At 36.1% G+C, this 24,077-nt stretch overlaps 1 long non-coding RNA gene across 1 annotated transcript; it reads right to left on the reverse strand.

Annotated features, from left to right (window-relative positions):
* Window positions 1–6,839: 6,839 nt before the first annotated feature.
* LOC133266310 (uncharacterized) lies at window positions 6,840–22,005 on the reverse strand. The gene is made up of 3 exons (XR_009742320.1): window positions 21,933–22,005; window positions 7,569–7,718; window positions 6,840–6,947 (listed from the first exon to the last, which is right to left on the reverse strand). It is a non-coding gene; the product is annotated as an uncharacterized LOC133266310 (long non-coding RNA).
* Between the last annotated feature and the right edge of the window lie 2,072 nt (window positions 22,006–24,077).

Here is a 24,077-nt window from a genome sequence, read left to right on the forward strand (position 1 = left end):
CAGAAGAGAGAATCATAGCTTTTAATTGCATCCAGTTGTTACTTTGGAAATGAAATAACCAGCCTTACTGATGGCTTGATTATCTTATTGGGATCCTGTCATCTAGTAATCCATTTAACAATAAAATTGTTGATAGCCTGGTATTTAGTGTTTATCTCCTGTGTATTTTAAGGTTATTGAGTTATACTTGAAGACCAACCTCATCTGTAGTGTAAGTGACAAAGCACAAACTACATTACAGTTAATCTCTGTATAGGGATTGGAAAGAAGGCCAAATAGTGATATATTTATCAACCCCCCCCTTTTTGAATTGTTTGCAGGTGATGTATTTTCCACATTGACCAAAGCTATTTACTCCTGGCACACCATCTGTCAGAATAGAATCATCTTCAGTATCACTAAAATAGAAAGTTATATTTTCTAATCACCAATGAAGATGAATCACCACAATGAAGGAGCAGGAAAGAATGTCTGCCCTGACAAATTAATGCATGATCAGCCCAAATAAGTACTTTTCTTATCATGAATGTTTTCTGACCTCTTGGTGCCCTATAATTACACTTTAAATGAAGGAAAAATGCTGATACATTAAATAGAATAATATCATTTTTCTCCACCACTAATGGAACTTTTATCACCCTCTGTCAAAATCAATTTTAAATTGTGGGACAGTAATCTTTAAAGTAGCATTCGTATCTGCAGAACATCTTATTTATTTTTCACTTTGTAAAATTCATGTATATCATGTTTTCTAAGACATCTGCAGCCATCTGAAAACCACACACAGTGGAACAAAACTAGGTGAGAATTCTGCCTAGCAAAGCCCTTAGTGCGCCTCAAAAGCACATGTTGCCTCAGTCCATCTCAGTCAAGGTCATTATGTTTATATCACCACCATATTTCCCAACATATCTCCTAGGTAACTCTAACCATGAAAAAGGTAGAGTAATAACTTTAGTACACAATGACACTATTTATGCAATTCATTTTAAAGTTGTGAATCCCAAACTCAGCTTCTGAAATTCTGCCATCTTTAAACATGTCCACTAAAGCATAAGAAAAATCTTAGTCTTATTGTTGGAACTTTTAAGTCTGTTTGAGGAACATTTCCAGATATAGCACCTCATGTACAACTTTACCAAAGCAATTAGTTTCAGTACTTTTTGAATTAAAGCAATAGAGAGAGAGATAACTTTTAGAAGGATGTATGAGTTGAAGTGACATTCTTCTGGGAAAAAATGGCTTTAAAGAATATTGTGAAGATCGCTGCTAATGTTGTGTTAATTACACCTAGTATACTGCTAAATGGCCATTAAATTATGGTTAGATTTATAGTGGTCTACCTCAGACCTTCAAAGGCAGTTTTGTAGCCCATTCAGATAGTTTGAAGATGTAGGCAAAAAAATGTCAATACAAGTTCAGCCATGGAGCTTGTCATTCTTGTTTACCATTGAGTACACAACTGACCTCCAAAGAGAATGATCATCTGGGGAAAAATTCATAACCAAATGGATTTTTTTCAGGAGACATCACACAGGGAAAAAAAAAAAAAAAAGAAAAGGAAAGGAGAAAAAAACCCACAGAATTGAAGAATTCAGTAGTTATAATACACAAACCCTCCTTTTCATTGATATTGAGAGACAAGACTAATGAAACATATAGTTTTCACACTGCTGTCTTTTGACAGCCAGAAGTTACTCCCTCATTAAAGACTCTGAATTTTGAAGGACAGATCAACAGAATAATGTAATATTTTATTTTAAATCTAATTCTAAGCTTCTGAATACCTTTTTCATAATCTGATGTACTATATTTTTTCCCCCATCAGAATGATTTGCCAAAGCAGTAGCTATAATTCAGTTCTGTAATGCTTCCTCATCAATATTTTGTAATATTTACTCAGAACAAGCTTTGGATTTAAAGAGGGTATTTGGACTCTGAGATTTTTGCTCTGAAAGCAGTGGTTGATGTGCATATGTTACAGGTTCATATGTCTGTAGCATGGCCAAATAGGAGAAAAAAATCCACTTTCAATCCAGCACGAAAATATGTTATTGCAATTGCTTATACTTTTTAACAGTGTTGTTTATAGCAAGTGCCTGTCTCCTAATTCCACAATCTGTTCTCATGATCTCCCTCAGTAGACCCAAGATGCAGTATATGACTACATACTCTCTCACTTTCTGTTAGTTCTCTGGGAATAAAGCAATGTTGCTCAAAACATCTTGTAGGTACAAGGAAAAATATTGGAGACACTTGGCAATTACTTTACATCTGTTATATTATACCTTTTATATCTTTCATTTTCAAAAGAGAAGCCTCTACTCTGCATGGCTGCAGGAGGAAATCAAACCTTTGAAAACCCAAGCTCATACATTATATTTTACTAAAGTTAAGTAGGTTATTAGTTAACATGGACTATCGAGGGAACAAGAAATCGAAAGAGTTAAGAAAATAACATGGTAAATTTGGAGACAGCAAGATGATAGGTGATATTTACTTCAAAAAGCTGCACAAAAAACAGAACAGAATTGGAGGACCATTTTCATGTAACTATCAAATAGAGATTATCAATAATGATATACAAATATATATACATAAATATTATGCAGACGTATGCAATATATAGTCCATATGAATCTATGATACAAAAATACTGAAAAGCACCTTCATCCAGCAGAAACAAAAGTTTTCTGAGGACACAAATATTTAACACAAAAAAATTACCTGGACAGAATAAATCAAATTAGCCAAAATACATGCTTTTAGGTTTTTATTTTCATTTCTGGAGTGCTTGATTTAAGACCCCCTAAGAGAGTTCTATTGGGTCAGAGCTCAATCATCATTGCAGTGGATAAAGGATATCAGAAACATAGAAATATCATTCAGAATTAATGTCTTAATGGACACATAGTCCTCTCTCTCTTCCATCATAATATTCAATGCAAGGTTTCTCAAAGCTCTGGTAAACAGTACAAGCATCAGAAAATTACAGGCCAGTATAAGGCCCAAGGCCTGTATAGTTCATAAAGACTAGCTGTTCTGAGATGGATAGCTGGAAGTGCTTAAGATTAACTCTTTTCATGGGGATTTGCTGTGAGAAATTACCTTTGTAAGCAATCTCTGACCACAACTTCTCATGTTAACTACAGGAATGTTCTGTATGAATAGGAAGTCATGACTTTTTTGGCCACTTACTGCACAAGTCACTGTTTCCATCATTAAGATTGCTAATATACTAAAAATCTGTGTTGATGACAAATCATCTGCATTCTTTCCTTGCATAGTCAATGCAGCTGCTTCTAATTATTAAGTTTAAAAGCCTTCTATTTTTTTAAGATATATATTGTTTAAGTATAAACTAAATGTTTCTATTTGACACTATTAGCAGTATGGCAGGTACTTTGGGCAGGCCTTGAGCTTTGCAGATAACAGCAGAACTTCCAAGTGGGAAATCGTGAAAAGAGGTGGGCTGTGAAAATGGACTCAAGCTATGTGTAAGTATTCAACGCCACTGTCAAGTTTGAAAGTTTGCCAGCTGAGCTGCTGTCTCATCCCAGGCCAAACCTACCAGCATCCTCAATATAAACAAGTAACTTTCAGGCTCACAACTTGCTGTTCAAGCCACAAAGCGTCCCCTTAGTTTGCACAGCCCCCAGATCTGCACCCCTTTCCAAGCCCATATGCCATCTCTCCAGATACTGCCTCCACTGCCCTCAATCTACCCACCATCCAGGCTGGATCTGCTCTCAAAGCATCACATGTGATGCAGAAGACAGTACGTAGATTGGTATGCAGGTAAACGGCTGCCTTATTTTTCTTATTTTATTGTGGAAAATTTATTTCCTTGTGCCTTAGGGCCTTATTTATTTTCTTGATCACACATCAGTATTTTCTGGAGAGCAGCAGAAATAAGAAAATGTAAGGCAGTTCTAGATATCAGCATTTTGCCTTCATAAACACAAAATTTCTCTCATAAGACCAAGAAATCTTAGACCGATTAAGACCAAAAAAGGCTGCCATGGAGATCACAATGACTACACACATTTGCCTGTATCAGTACAAACAAGACAGAATTTTTGTTTGTTACGTTTTAATCCCGCAGTAGAGGTCTGAACAAACTTGATATACTCATGACAGGAGAAACAAAGATAATTTGCCCTGACCCTTTGTTCTAATTTAAGAGATTACTTCCACTTATTTATTTTGAAGTACTGTTATTTTACCCTTGGGATGAGATGAACCAATTCCAAAAGCCCTAATTCAGGGCTTATTGACTTTCGCGGCCTCTTCTCCTCAGACTTTACTGGAAGTTTCTGCACACTGAAATCATTACCCTGAAACCTTCACTGTACAGAATTAGTTCTGTCAGAGTGTCGTGGTTTGAACAGGGCTGGCCTAGCCCAGTCAGAACTTTTACATATTGTAGAGGGGGACAAAGTTCCTGTGGTGCACATGAAGAATTTGCTGGGGAAGACAGTCTGGGTTATTCCTGCTTCAGGTAAAGGCAAACCCACTGATGGGATTGCTTTTGCTCAGGGATCCAGATTTACTTGGTGGGTAATGTGGGAAGATGGGGAAGTCCGATGTATACCTCAAGGGGATTTGATTTTAGGGGAAAACAGCCAATGAACTTAATTGTATGCTTTTGCCTGCTATATAATACTTTTATAGCCCATCAACTAGATGTCTTCAAGTCACCAGTGACTGGCCCTGACTTCCTTCTGACCATCATCCCAACAGAGAATGAGCTCCGATGGAACCAGACGAGTTCTGCGGTAAAGGAACAATCAGCATCAGCAGGCAACGATCCAGCACTGCACACAGCCTTTCCTCCCCCAAAAGACTGTTACAAGAGATGGAACCCTACACCATGGACCAAATGGACTCATCAGCATTATAGGGATTGGTCCATGCACTAACAAATTATCTCTTTCCTTCTGTCTGTGTGTGCATGTGGATGCATAAATGTAAGAGCGATGGCATATTTAAATGCGGGATCTGAGCATGACGTGAATTGTATTGAATAAGGGGTGGATACTGTCCTGGGTTTAGCAGTAGCAGTCATTTTTTTCTCCTTCTTAGTGGCTGTTGCAGTGTTGTGGTTTTGACTTTCAGCCTGGGAACAGTGCTGATAACACTGAGGTTTAGTCTGACCAAGGACTTTGTGAGTCTCATGCTCTGCCAGGGAGGAGAGAAAGCTGGGAGGAAGCAGAGACAGGACACCTGACCCAAACTGACCAAAGAGGTATTCCATACCACAGCACGTCATGCCCAGGACGTAACCAAGAGTTACCAGGAAGGGCTGGTTCACTGCTCGGTCAGGCTCATTCGGCAGGTGGTATCATATTCTCTTCCCTTGTTATTTCCCTTATCATTATTATTATTGGTGGCAGCAGCAGAGATTTGTGTTATACCTTAGTTACTGGACTGTTCTTATCTCAACCTGTGGGAGTTGCATTCTTTTGATTCCCCTCCCCATCCCTCCAGGAGTGGGGGGAGGGAAGAAAAAGGGGAGGGGGGGAGTGGACTGCGTGGCTGACTTGCCGACAGAGTTTAAACCACAACACAGAGACACCAAGAAATTTCCATGGGATGATTAAAACCTGCTTAATTTGCTCACGTGGGTAAGTTTGATCTTGATATAATAGGAGTATTAGGAACAACAGTGGTTATCAAAGTGGATTAATGGGCTTCAGGAAATCACTGCCAACTCTGATATATGTAGTTCCCATTAACAACTTCCTACATGGAACAGCATATCCAATGCATGTGCATATAAACCAGAAAGTACCAATCTAACAGCAAACATATATTTCAATGTCTACTAACAAAAAAAAAAAAAAAAAAAAATCAATGTGAAAAAGCAAAATGCGTAATTAAAAGAAGGTTGTTTTCAATTCAAAGCAAACATCAGTTTAAATCTTTTACGGTTTTGTTAAGGACAGTTTTATAGAAAATATATTGTTAAAGTTGACTGTGTCATGTCATCCAGCTCTGGCAAAGAGCTCACTTGGCTTTTAGAATTACTTTTAGTTCAGCTAAAGAATTAAAATACATTATTTACATGTGATTATACAGCTTCTTTGTAAAAGTCAGTCTTTTGATATATGTTTCTATTTGTTATGTTATGTTACCTATTTACAATAAAAATAAAATTGCTCCTTTCAATTGATCACAAAGATCAGCATCTTTTAGTAAGCCTGTTCTATGCATCTGGAGCTTCTGAATTAAACATAAACAGAATTAAGTGTGATAATACAAAAGCTCATGTTACCTACTTCCCAACCAGTTTCAGTGTACTTGATTTATGGTGATTCTGAGAGGTTCATATGCATAACCTCATACCTATGTAGTTTACCACAAGAACTCGATCAGTCAAGAAGGGTATTAAAAAACTTTTTTGCTACCAACTAAGATTAATGCTATAAACTCAGGGATTAAACAACATGTACAGACTCATGTTTGCACATTTCAGTTTTCAAGTCACATTGTCAGAGCTCATTTATAGCATTCTCCCTCTTGGCTAAAAGTGTGGATTTACACACTGTCATTTTCATGGAGAAGTGGTCAGGCTGAAATATTTTCACAAGCTTTGTTGTATAAAAAAGTTGGATTTCAAGAGTAACCCCAACTTAGCCTAAAACTATAAGGGATTTTCTCACGTCTGCATCAAAGAAATAATTCACTAACACTTTAAAACAGAGTGGAAACATGTTTCCTCTTCCTAAAGGCATTGTTTGAATGTAAACTCATCTTAAAATTGCTATTAATATATTTGTTTATTCTGCACAAGAAACATGTCTTTTCAAAAGCATGTCTTTATATTATATTTTATTTACATGAGTCAATAGGGGTTTTTTACTAAGATCATCCATGGTCCAAGGCAAAACTAAAGGCCACTGGTCTGTTTCCTTTCTTCTTCCTTGAATTTGTTTGTGTTATTCCTGAAGATAGAGATTATTCAATTTGTTTCACCTACCACTGGGTGTCATGGGAAGAAAAGGGCATGCCCTGTGCAGCTGGAGCACCACTCAGTTTGCCCATGGTCAACACTAGCCAGATGTGACCCAGCTCTCCTCTCCAAACCCAGAGGTTGCATTAATGGGCCATTAAATGCAACCCAAATTTTCCAACTGAGAAACTGGAAACTGAGAAACAGAGCAGCCAGACACCTCTGGTTGGCTTCCTGTTAAGGCTGGCCTGGGTCAAGTTAGCAGAGAGCAAGGAGGGCACAAGCTCAGCTGTGCTCACATCCCCTGCAATTTTCCTCTTAAGCCCAGCCCAAAGAGGCTTCCTCCACCAGGAATTTACTTTAAACTCTGTTCAGCAGGTAATGAACAGAGTAGTCTGTCAGTTCCTTTGGTCTATATCCTTCTGGCTTTAAATTTAAAGAGGGCTTTAAGCATTTTAAGATGCTTTGGAAGAACTGTTAAAAATCAGAAATTTTCTACTATTTGGCATCCTAAACACCATCCTGTCCCCTGGTATTTAATTATGAAACCTGTTATTTTACTGGACAGTTAGTTTGAGCTCACTATGACAAAAAGAACCCCAAGAACTCTTACCTTCTCTGAGTCCTGGTTTCACTGCAAGGGAAATAATGAGCACTCAGCCCATGCCAGGCATGTTGAACCAAGAATAGTTTTGAGCATCATAAGTTCTGTGCATGTATCTTCCTTTTATAAGTCAGAGATTACTTTCTTTTCCAGTATTACCTAAATGTCATAAAGATGTTATATTAAAAGCAATGGGATATTTGCCGCTGGTTTTAATGAGGACAGGAATAGGGCCAAAATCCTAGCTGAAGGGTTGTTTTCTTTTAAAGAGTTATTTCTTACCAATGTTCTCTTCGTTATGCTTTATCTGGCTAAACTGCATAGTATGTGCTAAGTATTTGTTTTTAACTGGATAAGGCCAAAATAATTTTGGTTGGCACTTATTCTTAAATGAAGAAACACTTAGAAAGTCTTCATAAATCTTTGGTTTAAGTACAGTTTGCTTTTTTTTTTTAATTAATTATGCATATCTTTAAAATTTATTTGCTTGTAACATTGGATAGAAATTCCATCATGAAATAAAATAGCTTGGACTAAGGAACTATATTCTCAGTCCACATTAAGCTAATTTTTAAACTCTGTGACAAATACTTGCATTTGAATAGTTTGTGTGTCCTACACTATCTTAGACACTTCTTCTTCATGATCACAACTACAAGCCTTTTTGACTCAGCTCCTGAGAGCTATTTTATTTTTCTCTTTGATTCCAACTGTACATATTAATCAATCTTCAAATTTATAAGGATTGCAACTGTATAAATATCAAAATATACTTGAGAAACAGACCACACAAAACAGGATCCAAACAGAATTTTTCCCTACCATTTTAACAATTAAAACAGAAAGGTAAAATTATATGTAACATAATAAAATATATTTAATTAAGTATTCACTTTAACACTATGTCACCAATGCCCTATGGAACATCTAAGGTTACAATAATGAAGATAAGGAAGAAAATGTATCTTTTTATATAGCTTCAGTTTTACTTTGAAGTTTAACAGCTCATTATATATTATTTTTACTGGTGGTAAGTAAGTGTTTTCTTTTGATTTTATTGATGTTTCATAAGAGTGATCAGTGGGAGACAGCATTAAAACCGTATAAAAAATGTAATCCCTCAAACTTTTTCTTTTTATGTAACACATTTCTAAATAAGTCTGTTACTGTTTTGTCTTACAATGTCTCCTCCTTTTAATTCATTGAATGACTGTGAAATGACACTGGTACAGCTGCAGCAAAACTTACATTTTGCTCACTGAGCTTGACAGCCTCTTACCCATCTGCATGTCATTGATATTGCCAAACAATGGAGCCATACATTTCTGTTAAGACACAAAGTTTGAGTTCAAGATCCTAAGTTATATTCTCTAAGTTATCTGCACTATGTGTTCTCTCTTGCCTTAAAATATTTTCGAGTATTTTGTATAAAATGTGCATATAACTTACAATACCTTATAGCATATCACAAAATATTATGGCAAATAATACTGAGTCAAGAATGATGCAGCAGCCAAGCTCAGTTTTCTTCTGCAAAATCATCAGATATTGCTTTAATTGTTCCTTACAACACATACAATTGTGGATACTTATTCCATGGCATTCAACTACCAGCTAATCTTCAATACCTACAGACCTAATCCAATGAATTGAAAACAACGTAAGATTTTCAGTTATCTGCATTGAATTGGTTCCTATAAGCAGCACAGATCTTTTTACTTGCACATATGATGAAAAGCAAAATACTTTCATATCCAAGTAGTTCTGATGGGGAACAAGAAAATAGTTTTTGAAGGGGGGGGTCTATCCTGGCTTTTTTTTTTTTTTCCCTAAATGTAGAATGATTTGCTAGCTTTGAGGTCTCCTGTTGAAATTAGAAAGGCATTATAAAATTGCATCTTTTAAGCATTCTTAAAAATCTAAATTTCTATAAGGAACAGTTCATTGTGTGCCCCTATCTGAATGAAAAAATGAAATTTCTCCAAGAAAAAATATCTTAATGTGAATTTAATTACATGTGCATACTTTAAATACACTCTACGGCACTTTATTCTACTTACGAAGTTCAAAAGGCTTAGCTGTCAAGGAAAAACAAAGCTGATTTTTCAGTTATCAACCAAAATTAAAATAACCACATAGAGTTGCTCCTAATGGAATTAGGTGTTACTGTCAAAAATGAAGGGAAAAGATATTGTTTTTAATCTCTCAACCATAAACTATTATATTGTACTATTATAACAGTACTATTACATTTTATAAACTGTCACTGGTGATAAAACACTAAAATTATCTACATTTGCTGTAGATTTACAACATATCTCCCCAATTTAGTTCTGGAAAACATTTGAGGACACCTATTACTTGATTTGCTCATTATTTGAGGCAGGGTTGAAAGCCAGAGTTGGGTTTATTACTGTCACCTCATCTGAGGGAATGGCCCTTGGCTTTCAGAGGCTCAGGTTTTTTTGCTTCTGCTACACTGAAATTTTTCAAGATTGTACTGAAAATACTGCAGCTCTTCAGCGTTGCATTAAAATGCAGGCCTGTATTTAATTTTGTTCTAGTATGAAAGTCCTGTGACAAAATGGACAAAATAATCTCATTGGTTTGACTTTCAGGAGGTAGCAAATACTCAAAATTTAGTAGTACTCTCTCTTATTCTTAAATTCATTTTTCCCCTCACCAAGCTTCTGGTACTCCATCAGGAACTTTCAGAACTAACCACGTCTTCCAATGCTTTCTTATTATTCTGTCTCAGTGATTTGTACATGAGGTAAACCCCTGGTCCTACTGAAAATAAAAGCAGCACTTGATTTGGTATTACTAGTAAAACATATCCAGGAAGCCAAATGAAAATAAGCACCCAATAAAAACAAGAATCTCATTTTGGGATCAAGCCAGTACACATTTCTCTCAGAAGTATCAACAAAATATCTGATGCATTTTTCCTGTCTTAAAAGTTACTATCAGAGCTAAAAATCTTCTTTCCCTCTCTTTAAACAAAACCAGAAGGCAACACCCAGTTGATTTCATTGATCATAATGTGGACTTGGACAACTGCGTTGGCATACCTGAAATGGAAGCTGTGACACGGACAAGGTACTATTGCTGCCAAAGTATTTGATCCATCAAATGTCAGAGTCAGGGAAAAGCTCAGAGGAAAAAGGAAAAAATATTTTTTGTTATCTTTGTGTAGTAACTGTTTTGTTTTAGACATTTGCCTGCATAGAGCTTTCCCCTTCTCTTTTGTCTTTAATTCTGGCTATAAGGAGTGGCTCCTGCAGCCATTTCTTTATTCAGCTTCTGATAATGTTGTGGGATAGAGATATTCAAAATTCTTATAGGTATATATAATAAGAAAAAAATACTAAATTTGTATTTGTAGAAGTCAAAAAAGCACATTAACCCTCTTGGCTTTCCTGAGAAGCTGGGAGCAACGTCTAAATATTTTCTTTTGCAAAAGGTTTATGTCTGCAACATCTGAAACCCTCACTTGGCCTGGTTCTTATCAGTAACTACTTGACAAGGAAAATAAATCTCCTGTATTCTTACTATGATGATCAGTGGTTACCTGTCTGGATTTCAGAAGATGTTAACAAATTATATTGCACAGCTTAAAGTTGTTGCATTGCTTTCCCTCTGAATTCACAACTACGGCTGTGTAGACATGTTTTTGATTTTTAGAGTCACATTTTAATGGTTCAAGATTTCATGCTGTCACTGTTGTAACATGATAAACACATTGAATTACAAGTGATACATTTACTTTAACTGATCTGTTGCTTACAGTATATTTTTTTTTCCCAAATTTGTATATTAGACTGACTACTGTAAATAGTGCCTGATGTTTTACTGAACAATATTTTGGTATGCTCTTTCTGGAAACTGTTATTTGTTCTATTAAGACCTTATTTAACCTTATTTAGAGTTCAGAACAACTGATTTTTACTATGGAACCATGAGTATACCAGAAGACACTTAGGAGAAAGTAGATTGACCTACTCAGGTGGAGGGATATAATAACAAGAGCTAAGAGACATCCACTGAGGAAGAGTTCAGCTCATGAACTCCTTTGCTCAATAAGCACTTTATATATAGGACGGAACAAAGAGATAATTTAGATTATCTTTCACCGAAGACATCCAAAGAACTGTTACATGTCATAATATGCAGTGGTATCTCGTTTTTGCTACGTTGCTAATGTTTCAGACTCACATTTCAATTTGCTAAAATTAATTTTGAACTAGTGGGTCAATACAAATCAGAGTTAAAGACACAGAAGTAAGGATTCCATGACACCTGCACCAGCCCTAACTATCAGCCAGAGCTGTTTTTCACTCTGCTTTCCTGAGCACTAAATCCACCCAAGTTTTAAAGTGCAAGAGATAATTATTCTTACAGACAATTTCTGCGCGCTTGAAGGCAGCAGGGTATTCAACTAAATCTTCATCTTGTTTTAATAATTGGACTTACCAACAGATTTATAGCAGCTGAAGATGTGCTGTTAATCATTAAAATTAGACTCTGGCCTGATTTTTCAATGGAGAAATAGCTAATAGACAGTGAGATAGTATTTGTATTGCTAATGAGAATGTTTTATTGCCCAGACTTTCAGTCCTGGACGTTGCCTACGTTTTCTTCATATGCTCAGACTTTTCTCACATTAGGCCACGCTACTGGTAATGTATATTATCACAATGACCTCATTCTTAAGTAGATCTTTACATTTCTCAGAATCTGGAGAATGAACAACCAATTCGTTTGGCTAGGATAAAATTAGACACTTAAGTCCAGAAAAATTGGAAACTTGCTTGTTGATGCTGGCTACTATAACGATCTACTAACGATTATTGTATTGTTTTTCTTTGTGATACAGCATTGCATGTTGGAAAACTCCCTAAAACTTAAAATCAAGCTCAGAATGCTGCAGTCCAAAGCATTAACATCACTCTCCATTAGAGTTATTGACAGCATCAATTAACTGTGTGAAATACTGCAGAAAAAGTAAAAATTAGATGAACCTTCATTTTGAACCAAGCCCTACCTTGTGTTGTAAGCATACTTTTTAAAAGTACAGTTAAATACGCTTGTGTGCATACAGTATACATGTAACTACAGCTGCAGGCTGCAAGAGAAATGTCCTAGGAAGGTGCCCTAGCTTCCGTATGGCAGGCAGAAAGGAAATCAAGCTTTCAATGGGAAGAAACAGATCCTGAATTAGGATGAAAACAAAACTGTCAGCTTGTTCACCACATGCCTCTCTAAGTAACTCCTATTTATGCTGGTGACAAGTACTAATATGAGATGTATAACATTGCTTTAATACTCTGTGTGCTAATGACAGTATTTCACCCCAATCTAGACACCAGGTTTTCACAGATTTATAAATCCCAGCACATAATTTTTTATTCATTATTCCAATGTAGTTTTGATAAAGCTCATCAGAAAACATCATTCAGGAAAGATTTTTGGTTTGATGGAGATTTCATGTGAATGGAGAAATTCCTGCATCTTCTCTCACTTTCATAAGAAATAATAGCTGTTCAGGGAAAGCTAACTCTGTCAAACAGCTAAAAACATTTTGAAAGGTCTTGTACCATAGAGAATCTGGTAATTGTCTTGTCACTGCAATACTTAGAAAAGTCTTTAATGGACAAAAATAATTTACAATTGTAAATACAATTTCAAGGTATGGTTTTCGTATACCAGTAAAGTTACTTAGTTATGTGAAAAGGTTAACAGCATGTCTTGTTTGCTATAATTAGACAATAGATTGTTACAACACTTTAAATTGAGAGCCACAGGCAAAATGTGTTCTTGTTTTATTGTTTCATTTTTCACAAACTTAGACTGTTTTATTTAGTGAACTTGTTATTGCCAGTTTACATCAATGTAATGAATCTTAAAATTAATGGTTTTCATTTACCAATGCATATGCAAATCCGTATCTTTAATTTAACTAGAAGATCTTAAGGAAAATACCTCAATTGTAAAGAAAGAGTATTCTAGTGGAAAAAAACAAGAAAAATGTGTTTCATCTTCATCCATCCTATTTTTCAGGGAGGGGCTTATCTCACCAGCAAGGAATGATCTCATGTCAGTCAGAGAGGGAGAATCTCTTACATGTATAGAGGAGGAGTGACTCATAGACATGTGTTGAAGAAAACAATGCCAAAGAATGAATAAAAGAATTAAAAGAAATAGTGTGATGAAAAAAAATAAGCATAGGTCCTATAACATTAATGTGTACTCACTTATATTTTTCACTATCTGAAGGGGACCTACAGGAATGCCAGAGAGGGACTCCTCATCAGGGACTGTAGCGACTGGACAAGGGCTAATTAGTTCATACTTAAACATGGGGGAATTTAGCTTGGATATAAGGAAGAAATTCTCTTCTGTGAGGGTGCTGAGTCACTAGGACAGGCTGCCCAAGGGAGCCATGAATGCCCCGCCCCTGTCAGTGTTCAAGGCCAGGTTGGATGAGGTTTTGAGCGAGCTGTTCTAGTGGAAGATGCCCCTGCCTGTGGCAGAGGGGTTGGAACTGGATGATCTTTAAGGTCCTTTCCAACCCAAACCATTCTATGATTCTATACAAGATTAAACTATCGCTCTATGACAAGGTTTTATTTTATGTAATATTTTCATCAAAACAAAAAAAAAAAGCAACCCCAAAAAACTCTAATGTAACGTTTTTAGTGAGTTGATTTGCTTTTACGCCCAGAGCTCTGAGGAGCTGAATAACACAAAAGCCAGGTAGTACATAAGCAGAAAGTAGGTAAGTACCTAGTGTCAGCCAATTATGTTAAATATGTTCTCATTTCCTAGTTCAGGCAGATATCTCCATAGGAATAGTGTTACTCCACCTAGAATTTAACAAGGTAGAATGAACATCCATACCACTCAGTATATATCTCACCAACTATATATGTAACTCAGTCACTAGCAGACTCTCTGTGATATATTTTGGTGAGCAGTTCTATAACTTGACTGATACATAAAATGCCTGTTTTGTTTTGTTTTGTTTTTTTACAGTTTTAGCCATTTAGCTGCTAGTTTCATTTGACCCTGTACTAGAAAAAAGAGAAATGGTTGCTTAAGTTCCCCTTACAGTTTCACAGGCTTCAGCTAGAGCCCCTCAGTCATCTCTTTTACAGCTTGACAAGTCCTGGTCTACATAACTTTCTTCCACACTTGCAGACATCCTTCTCTGACCCTATTTCAGATCTTATACCTTTTCTGAGATGGTAGGACAAAGTGTGTGCAGAGCAGACAGGACATATGCACCTCCTAGAATACACAGCAAGATACTGATGCTCTCCTTATTGCTTGATCAGCACACACCAGAGTCCCCAAAGGCACATAGCTCTTGCTGTCTCATTTTACACCTTTGTAGCTTGGAAAAGGACCATTTCACAAGTGAGGGATTTCTTCTTCAAACTCTCTTTCCAAATAATATGCCCTGCTTTGTGGCCTGCATATGATAATAGGTCTCCACATATAGGCATGAAAGAGATAAATGTTGTTTAATTTGCTTATGAAACTAAGAGTCTTATTGCTTGCTAGTAGTGAATCAGGAAAAAACACAATTAGCTAAAAGTCAAATATAACCATGAACTGAAAACAAAATGAAATCCATCCGAGTAGGACGAGCATATTTTCATTCTGAAAGAAGCCATTCTTGGCTATGTCTTCTGATGGAAGTTAGATCTGGGAAAGAAGGGAAGCTTGGTCTGGTTCTGATAGAGATTTCAATACTATCTAGAGATAGAGAACTCATTTAGAAATTCAGTAAAATTTTAAACAGTCTTCATCATGAATAGGATTTGAATAGTACCATATGTATGAAACTACAGATATGTGCAATACTCTCTACGTGCTGTACAATTTGTATTTCCATCCAGCCCCTAATACGTACAAAATGAGAAACATAACCATTTCTTCATTCTCTTTTGTCCATTATTGATAAAATTACAAGCCCCTCTTGGACAGCATTAAGCTCTAAACCACTAGTTGATCCAGCTGAAGGGAGTACACAGTCCATAGATATCTATGAACAAAAAAATGTAACACAATAGGTGTTACAAAAAAAGGTAACACAATAGCAAGATGTATTTTTTAAGAAGCTGTGTCATAACAGTATGCCAATAGAACGTTAAAATCAGAGATAGAGTTAACAACACTCTTAAGGTAAGTACGGTAAATAAACTTTGTCACCAGTTATTCATGAGACAGACAGAACTGCTTATATGTGCTAAATTTACCAAGAATTTACAATGACTTGGCAACTGCTTAATATGAAAATTCACCTTAAAGAACTAATTTGCACACAATGAAAAGACACCTAAAGTAATAAGAAGAAATCATCATTATTTCTATACTAAACATTACTGTATGTTATGCAAACCAGCTCCAGCTTAGGTTAACTCTAAAACCCACAGTAGTCGCCAATACCCAGTCCTAAGGTACTGCTCTTTATTTTGGCAGTGCTGTCACTTTCACAGACATAGATTGAGATATAAGTACTTGGCACTAAAGCTGGTTTTCATTTGGCTTAATCTGGTTTTGTGTGAGGCCTTCCAAATCCAACTGTTGCCACTGAATTGCTGATATTATAAGGTTTTTGTAGCCAAGACTAAAATCTAGTAGTATTGTTCTTCTTTTCGATAATTTAAAGTTAAAAAAATAACTTTGAAATAAAAGAGAATTACAAATTCATCTTAATTTCAAAATCAAAACTAACACCTAAGGGTGTTCGGTTTTATTCTTGACCGCATTAATAATTATGTCTTTAGCACTAGTAATTTTGCCCTAGATATCGAGATCAATGAGAGGTAGGAGCTAATGTGGTTGAGGTTAATTTATTCTGAGTTTTAATTATTTACTTGCTATAATATGCAGAAGCAGACAGAAAGGAATTCAGTGGAGAAATGTAAAGGAATATTGGTCTGGATGCCTGAAGATTCCTTTTTGCAGAAGTAGGCAGAAAAGATAGAAAAGCATCAGAATGGGATCAGGAGGCATTATGTTCTGTTTGTTTAGAGGCATGAATACCCTTTCTGAAGAAGGAAACTCTTCTTAACTAGACTTTGAAAACAATGTTGAAAACATCAGAAATACATTTAATGTTGTGTGTTAACAGCTAGAACTGTGGATAAGTACTATCTTTACTGAGACACTAAGCAGATTTCAGTGTGATTCACCCACACTAAGGCATGAGCAAGAAAAGTAAAATGGTGTCATCCTGTATTGATAAAAATGTACAAATGAATGACACTTTCTTGTAATTCACTAATTAGCTGAGGAATAGGAAGGCATTAAAAAGATAGCAAGTGGGGATTGGGGAGAGAACTGCTACACTTAAACATTCTTTAGTTTCATTTGAGTTTTAGATATTATACAGAATGTTTCATAAATCACTCCTGCTATTCAGAACTGACTCATCAATTCATCGCCTAGATAAGTTTCCTCGGCTTCTAATTGCACAACCTTAGTTCAGAGGAGCTTTGTGTCTATAGAAATTCTCTCCACTGGAATTAAATTTGATTTGTCCAGCTCAGAAATGAGGAAAATTCACAAAAAAAAAAAGGTAGGTCATTGTATTAGAAAGATTTGGAAAGTGTTTCTAAAAGCAGAGCAGAAAGAGAACTTCCATCATTCCCTCTGTGAAACAGCTAACACCTCTGTGTTCACTTTATCCCATTAATTAAAATAGAATGACTCCTACAAAAAACTTACCTCCCTGTTCCTCCTCCACCTTTCACCATTTCTTTGTTCCCTGAGAGAAAGCACATGTGGGTCTTCTTCAGCACCCAGGAAGACAACTTCCTCTTGTCACTGCTACCACAACTAAACAACATAGGCAGCACCTTTAGAGATTGAGGAGGTATGGAAAAATGCCATCACTGTATATACACAAAGGAATTTCAAAAAGGGGGTGTTTCACTGTCAATAAACATTATTGCACAGGTCAAATCCTGCCACAGAGTGTCTCTCTTTAATGCTCCTATATTCACTTGAGCAGTGCAGATGAAACTGAAAATGTTTACAAGGTAGGTTAGAAGTGCTCTTTCTTGGTCACATTAGATTTGTCATCATGAATAGTTGTAAATATTTTCTGCTATTAGCAAACATTTTGCTTTTGATCTTTATCAAAAGGCCTCTCCTGGCTGGCAGGGATCTAGTTTCCATGGGCTTTCTATGGGGCAGGAAGGATTCTGGCCAGAGTTCCCCTTCTCCTTCCCTGCTGTACTAGGTGTTCCTTCCCAGTTTGGCCCTAAAGGACTAATAGTGTGAGAGATCAAAGAATTTGCTGTCAAGGTCACTTATAAAATGCCTATGTCTCTTTTGACAACCTAAGAAGAATGAACTTTTCCTGGCTGGGTCCTCCCAGGAGTTGTGGTAAGTGTGGCCCATCTGACCTGAGTTCAGATCCCAAGTGAATGCAGCAGTGCAGAGATACCACATTTATTTTTTTAATCTTAGTTCTAAACAATTCTCACATCTCCTCCCAGTCTTCCTGGAAAAGGCTCAGATTCAATTTGGTTTAAACACTGGGCAGAGGTTCAGTAAGACTGCATCCGAACCAGCAGTTTTCCTGAGAAGAGAGACTCATGTTCAGAAGAAAAATAAAGCAGAATAAACAGTTGAAGAAACCTAAAGCCTCTTCCTACTCCCACCTCTATGAAATATCAGCAAGTGATTAGATTATATTTCTCCTACTCATTTTCTTTAATATAAGAAAAGGACACACATAGTTTAACTCCCAGCAGTAATACAGATTAGTCAGGAAAATACAGCTCCCTACTGGACTGTATTTACATTTAACCTATTAGATAAATGCTGAGCCAAAGCCCCCTCTCACTTACACAAAGAAACCTACCAGTTATAACAGAGCTTGGTTGTTAAATGAGAGCAGAATCTGGCCCAGTCTCTTCTATATGACCTGCAGTTTTGATATGCACTTCACAAAGTTCTGCCTTACCACCTTGGACAATTTTCTGTCAAAATATTCTCAGGTTTATGTAACCTTCATCCCCCCTTTCTCCAAACTTGTGACTCTCATCATGGCAGTTTGGCTTTGGCACAGATGCTGAAAACTATGTTAGATGAGGGAGAGAAAATTAATTCGATAGCATGGTGTGGATTGGCATGAAGGCTGCATTGGCACCCATGTGAGATAGGTTACTCAAGAATAGTAAAGCTTCAAGAAAATTATTCAGGTCATCCCAATAGCGTCTCACTTCAACGGTTCTTGTAATAGGTCCAAAATATACTGTAAATGCTCATTTAGAACAATGAAACTATTTTTCTCAATAAGGATAAATCAGTACCAAATATATGATAATATTATTTAAGGAGATAATAGTGCTTTTCCTAAAATATTTGTTTCTTGATTGTTTTAGTTTAAATCTATGTCATGGAACAGGAGTTCATTAAACGTCTTTTGCTAAAGTACCTTCAAAGGTATTGTAGAACAAAACCAATTAGTTTAGATACCTGTATAGGGACTCTGTCCCCACTCTCTCTCTCCCCTCTCACTGTATATGTTTATTAAAAATGCGTTTTCAAATGGTCTTCCAAAGCACTACCTAAAGAAAACTAATTCAGTAAGTGGAAAGCATTATGAAAACAACTGCAATCAAAGTCTTGCTTTAAACCAGCAAGACAACTCTCTGCAGGAATGAACTGTAAATTTGAGGGGCACAGCACTGAAGGTAGACTCACCAAAAGAATTCCTTTTGAAACCTGCTGTTGACAGGATAATAGCAGTGCTGGCTTTTTCAAGAGCAAGCCAGCATATAACTTACTATGAAAGCTGTGACATGCGTTAGTTAAGATTAAAATATCTTTGGTCAAAGCGAGGTGATGGATTCTCAGCTGACAACAGGATCAGTGGTAAGAATGTCAATTCTTATAATGATAGAAAGATTAGAGTTGGAAGGTACCTTAATGATCATCTAGTTACAATCCCCTGCCACTGGCAGGGACACTTCCCACTAGACCAGGCTGTTCAAAGCGCCATCCTACCTGATATTGAACACTGCCAGGGATGGGGTAGCCCCAGCTTCTCTAGGAAACCTGTGCCAGTGTCTCACTACCATCATAGTGAAGAATTTCTTCCTATTGTCTAATTTAAATCTACCTACTTTCAATTTAAAGCCATTTCCCACTTCTATTCCTATGGACTTTGCAACTGCTGAATCACTGATCAGAGATATAAAAAGTTCAGGCAGACACAGCACTTCTCTGGGTCTGGACAGCATGATGAGAGAGGTTCCTGCATAGCTCATTTAAGTGGTATAAGAACAATAGCTGCAGTAGGTGCTCATCAAGCTGATGTAAAAACCTCTTCTTAACTAGAAGTTGCAAGACTGGCACTTCAAACAGCAATTCTGGGTTGAGAAGAGAGAACCAATCTTGCAAGTTAAAGAAGATTCTCTACTTTCACCAAAAGACAAATGTATCGTCAATTTTTTTCCCTGTTTTAAGTATAAAGCTATAATCTCCTTAAGGATGCATTTGGCTTGCTCTGCACTTTCTATGTGCTGGTATGAACTAACAGCAATGTTTTTTTTGTTATCTACTAAACCTCTAAACTTAAACATCCTTCTGTAACACTCTTATGTATCTAAAATTAATATATTGTAGTGGAACTGTAGCCAAAAACTATATAACCTCTCTTATTCAGTTTTAATCTATGAAAACAAGCCCTCAAAGTATGAAAATCCATTCTGACCTTTTGTATATAAGATATGCATGTAACACACTTGATGAATGAATGCCTTAACTCAACGGTTTTTAGGAGGAAACTACTAATTATACAACAAGTCCCATTCTTTTAATCTTTCAATCTTGAACAGTTTTTAAAAACATGATATTTTTTCACGAGATAACAGTTTGCAACAGTTTTATTAACTTTACATGAATCTTTCCAATAATCCTTACAAGTATTGATTTCTCAGTCTAATTATCTTGTGTCCTTGAATTCTTTCTTTGGAAAGGAAGCATGTTACTGTTAATCCTTTGTTCATATAAACAAAAAGGTTTTTAAGTTTACACCAAACAGGATTGTGACTTAAAAAGATTTTCTTAAGTGTGGTTAATAACCACTTTTCTTGATACTACCAATTAAAATATAATACAGGAACTGTGAGATATATGTCAAGCACTGATCAGAAATGTAATGAACAGGGGCATCATGCAACATTTATATCAGCACTAGGTATTCTTAATTCAAAATGTGAAAGCTTTTTCTTATGCAACTCTAACCACACAGCTGAATTTCAACAAGTTGTTATGATGAGAATTATATTCCTATATCACAAAGGGAATGGCAGCATGGCTGAGGCTGATAGGCACCTCTGGAGCTTGTCAGTCCAACCCTGCTCTCAGCAGAGTCAGCCAGAGCTGGCTGCTCAGGACCATCTCCAGTCAGGTTTTGAATATCTTCAAGGATGGAGGCTCATCAGCAACTTGCTCCATAGCACTCTCACAACACAAACGCTTTTTCTAATGTTTAAATGGAATTTCCTGTATTTCAGTTTTTGCCCATTGCCTCTGTCCTGTCACTGGACACTACTCAGAAGAGTCTGCTTCTCTCTTCTGTACTCCTTCCATCAGGTATTTGTGCACATGGGTAAGGTTTCCCTGAGCCTTCTCATGTCTGGGATAAACAGCCACTTCTCTCTGTATCGCCTGCTACGAGAGATACTTCAATGACTAAACACATTAGCATCCTTTTCAGAAGGTAGTGTAAGTATAAGGTGTCCTTGTTGTGCAGGAATCAGAACTGGGTGTTTCAATATGCAAAATTTATACCTGTCTTTTGTGCCGTGTTGTTTGCTTCATTAATAACTTTAATCAAGTAGAGCAACGGGGGAACCACATTTGATCTTTCCCTGTTTGACATGCTAACCTATTTCTCTAGCTTATATATAATATCTAGCAGAAATTCTTCTGAACTTTGAATCATATGGCCTGTTACCCAGATATTATCCTGTACAGAAATATCAGTGATTGGTTGTTCGCCTTTTTTTTACTTTGATTTGGTTTTGGTTTGGTTTGGTTTTTGTTTTTCACAAAATGTATCATGGTTACCACAAATGGCAGATGGCAGTTCGTAATTCCATTTGAACTTTTTTGCCTTTCATGTTTTCTTTTAAACTTGATTCCCAGAACGTCTGTGTTCCGGGCTATTGTAATAGTAATATGAAGGTTAATGAGTTTATTGAATTTGTAGATAGTTTTCAGTTAACAGGAAAGTAAAATTCTTGGAAACAAATTACAGTTAAAATCTTCAGTTACCAGTGAGCACGTCTCTTAATCAGACAGTAATAACTACCTCCAACAGAAATGCATTCAGAAACTCACTCCAGAAGTGTTGTCTACTCATATCAGATACCATTTCAACTGCAGATGAATAAACACTTCCACTGTACAAAAAATGTGAAAAGCTAAGACAGATAAAAAGCTCTGAGCGAGAACGACAAGGTACTGAGACGTAAAGCAGAATAAAACCCAGTAGCACTGTACATGGTCCCTTTATGGCACCAGTTAGGAGGTGATAAGCATCTTCCCAAAAGAGCTGGCACATTCATTTAAAACACAGCAGCCGTTTCTGGAAAATCGTTAGATGTGGAGTTAGGAGCAGAGGTAAACGAAAGATGTGTGTACACACATGACTTTCTTTGCTAAGGCTTGATATAGCAAACCTGGCACAATGAAGGCAATAGATTTTAGCAAAATAATAACGAATATTTTTAAGTCAGAAAGAATTACAAAGTTTTTTGAGCATAAAGTTATGTTTACTTATGTTATCCCCTCTCCTCTCTCAAACGTCATAAAAATTCTAAAATAATAGATGTCTCATTTAAGGAATTTGAAAGTGCACAGCACTAGAGATATCATTACAGTTATTTATTCTGCCGAGTTATTTTTGATCCTCAGTATTATGCTGTTTCAGTTTAAAATGATTTTATGTCTATTCTCCAAGATTTGCCATGAAAAGAGTACTTTCTTTTACTTTTTCATTATTGAAGGTCTATTTTGTCCAAACTTCTTATAAAATCGAAAGTTCTGTTCCTCAGGGAACAGTAATGCTGCTATTTTCAGCTATTTTAAATACACCTCTATATTAAAGAAACGACCAAAATACAATGAAATGTTTAGTATGCACCGTAAACCTATCTTTAATACCAGCTGTAGGTAGAAAATTTGGTATTTAAAAGTAATTTTTTTTTTGCTTCTATATTTCATCAACATATATAGCTATGCCATTACTGTTACCATAATTATGCATACTATATTATTCATTTTTAAAGAAAAAAATACACATCTCTCAGTAGACAGGTTGCTGCTAAAAATATTTCTCTTTCTTTCAATTTTTTCTTTTTCTTTCCAAAAAGACTAAATAAAAGGCAAACTTTTGCACCCTTAAAATGTCTGGATTGTTTTCCTCAGACATCAACAGATATAGTTGAAGATTAAAATACTGAGTTAACTAATTTTCTCTGTAGTTATTCACACATTTGTCTGCACATATATGCAGTCATATGCCATAAATGTATCAGTCAATACAAAAGAAATCTGAGAACAAGAAGAAAATATAGTACATAATTTTTTTGTTCTTTTGCCAAGAAAAGTAGTTCTGCCAGATGCTAAAGCATCTCAGTGTCAATGGTTTAAGAAGTTTACAATATGAAACACATTATTCAGGATTTTAGCTCAATTTTTTGCCCTGATTTAATATTAATACTTTTATAAATATGGTTGATAAGATGCTGAACAACATTGTTTCCAACTTAAACCTATTTCTTTCTCCCACAGTATAATAATGATGTCATTTAGCCCACTTGAGTCAAAGCAAATCATGGTTTTAAATACAGCGGACTGTTAAATATAAATCTAAAGAATCCTTTGAACTACTTCTTTAAAAGTTTTGTGCCCTGTAGTTGCTCCATGACAGTGCGTTCAAAGGACAATACAGCAGAAGGTCATCAGTCCAAAAAACCCAAGAAAATTTAAGTTCAGATTCCAAATATTCCTTCCTCTCTAGATCCCAGATATATTATCCTTTCTGTTCCATCCCATCGTTATAACTGTTAAGCCACTACCATTCCCAGGGAGCCAGGGAGCAATCTATTGCAGAAAGCAACATATTTTGTTCTCCTAGTCCACTCGGAAAAGCACGCTGTGAAAAAAAAAAAGAAGGGCCACTTCCAGTGTCAGAGGTTTGTGAGAGACAGGTTGGGAGCAACTAATATGAAGGACACAACATTGTACTGATATACAGCTATTTTACCAGGACTTTTGCATCTTGTTTCAAAACATTGTGCAATCAAATAACAAATGGTGGATTAGTAAACTCACCAAGAAGAATAAATATTTAACTCTTTGTCTGGAAATTGGGTCTGGTTGTAGGGTTTCTGTCATAGGAAGAGAAAACAAACAATCAAACACTATGTTTTGCTAATATGTGTGAATATATGCTGCCATAGGGAGGTTAATATAATAGAG

The sequence above is a fragment of the Pezoporus flaviventris genome, unplaced genomic scaffold (genome assembly GCF_033815535.1).
Source record: "Pezoporus flaviventris isolate CSIRO_AGI_PZ_B2104156 unplaced genomic scaffold, CSIRO_AGI_Pfla_v1 ptg000007l, whole genome shotgun sequence".
Taxonomy (NCBI): domain Eukaryota; kingdom Metazoa; phylum Chordata; class Aves; order Psittaciformes; family Psittacidae; genus Pezoporus; species Pezoporus flaviventris.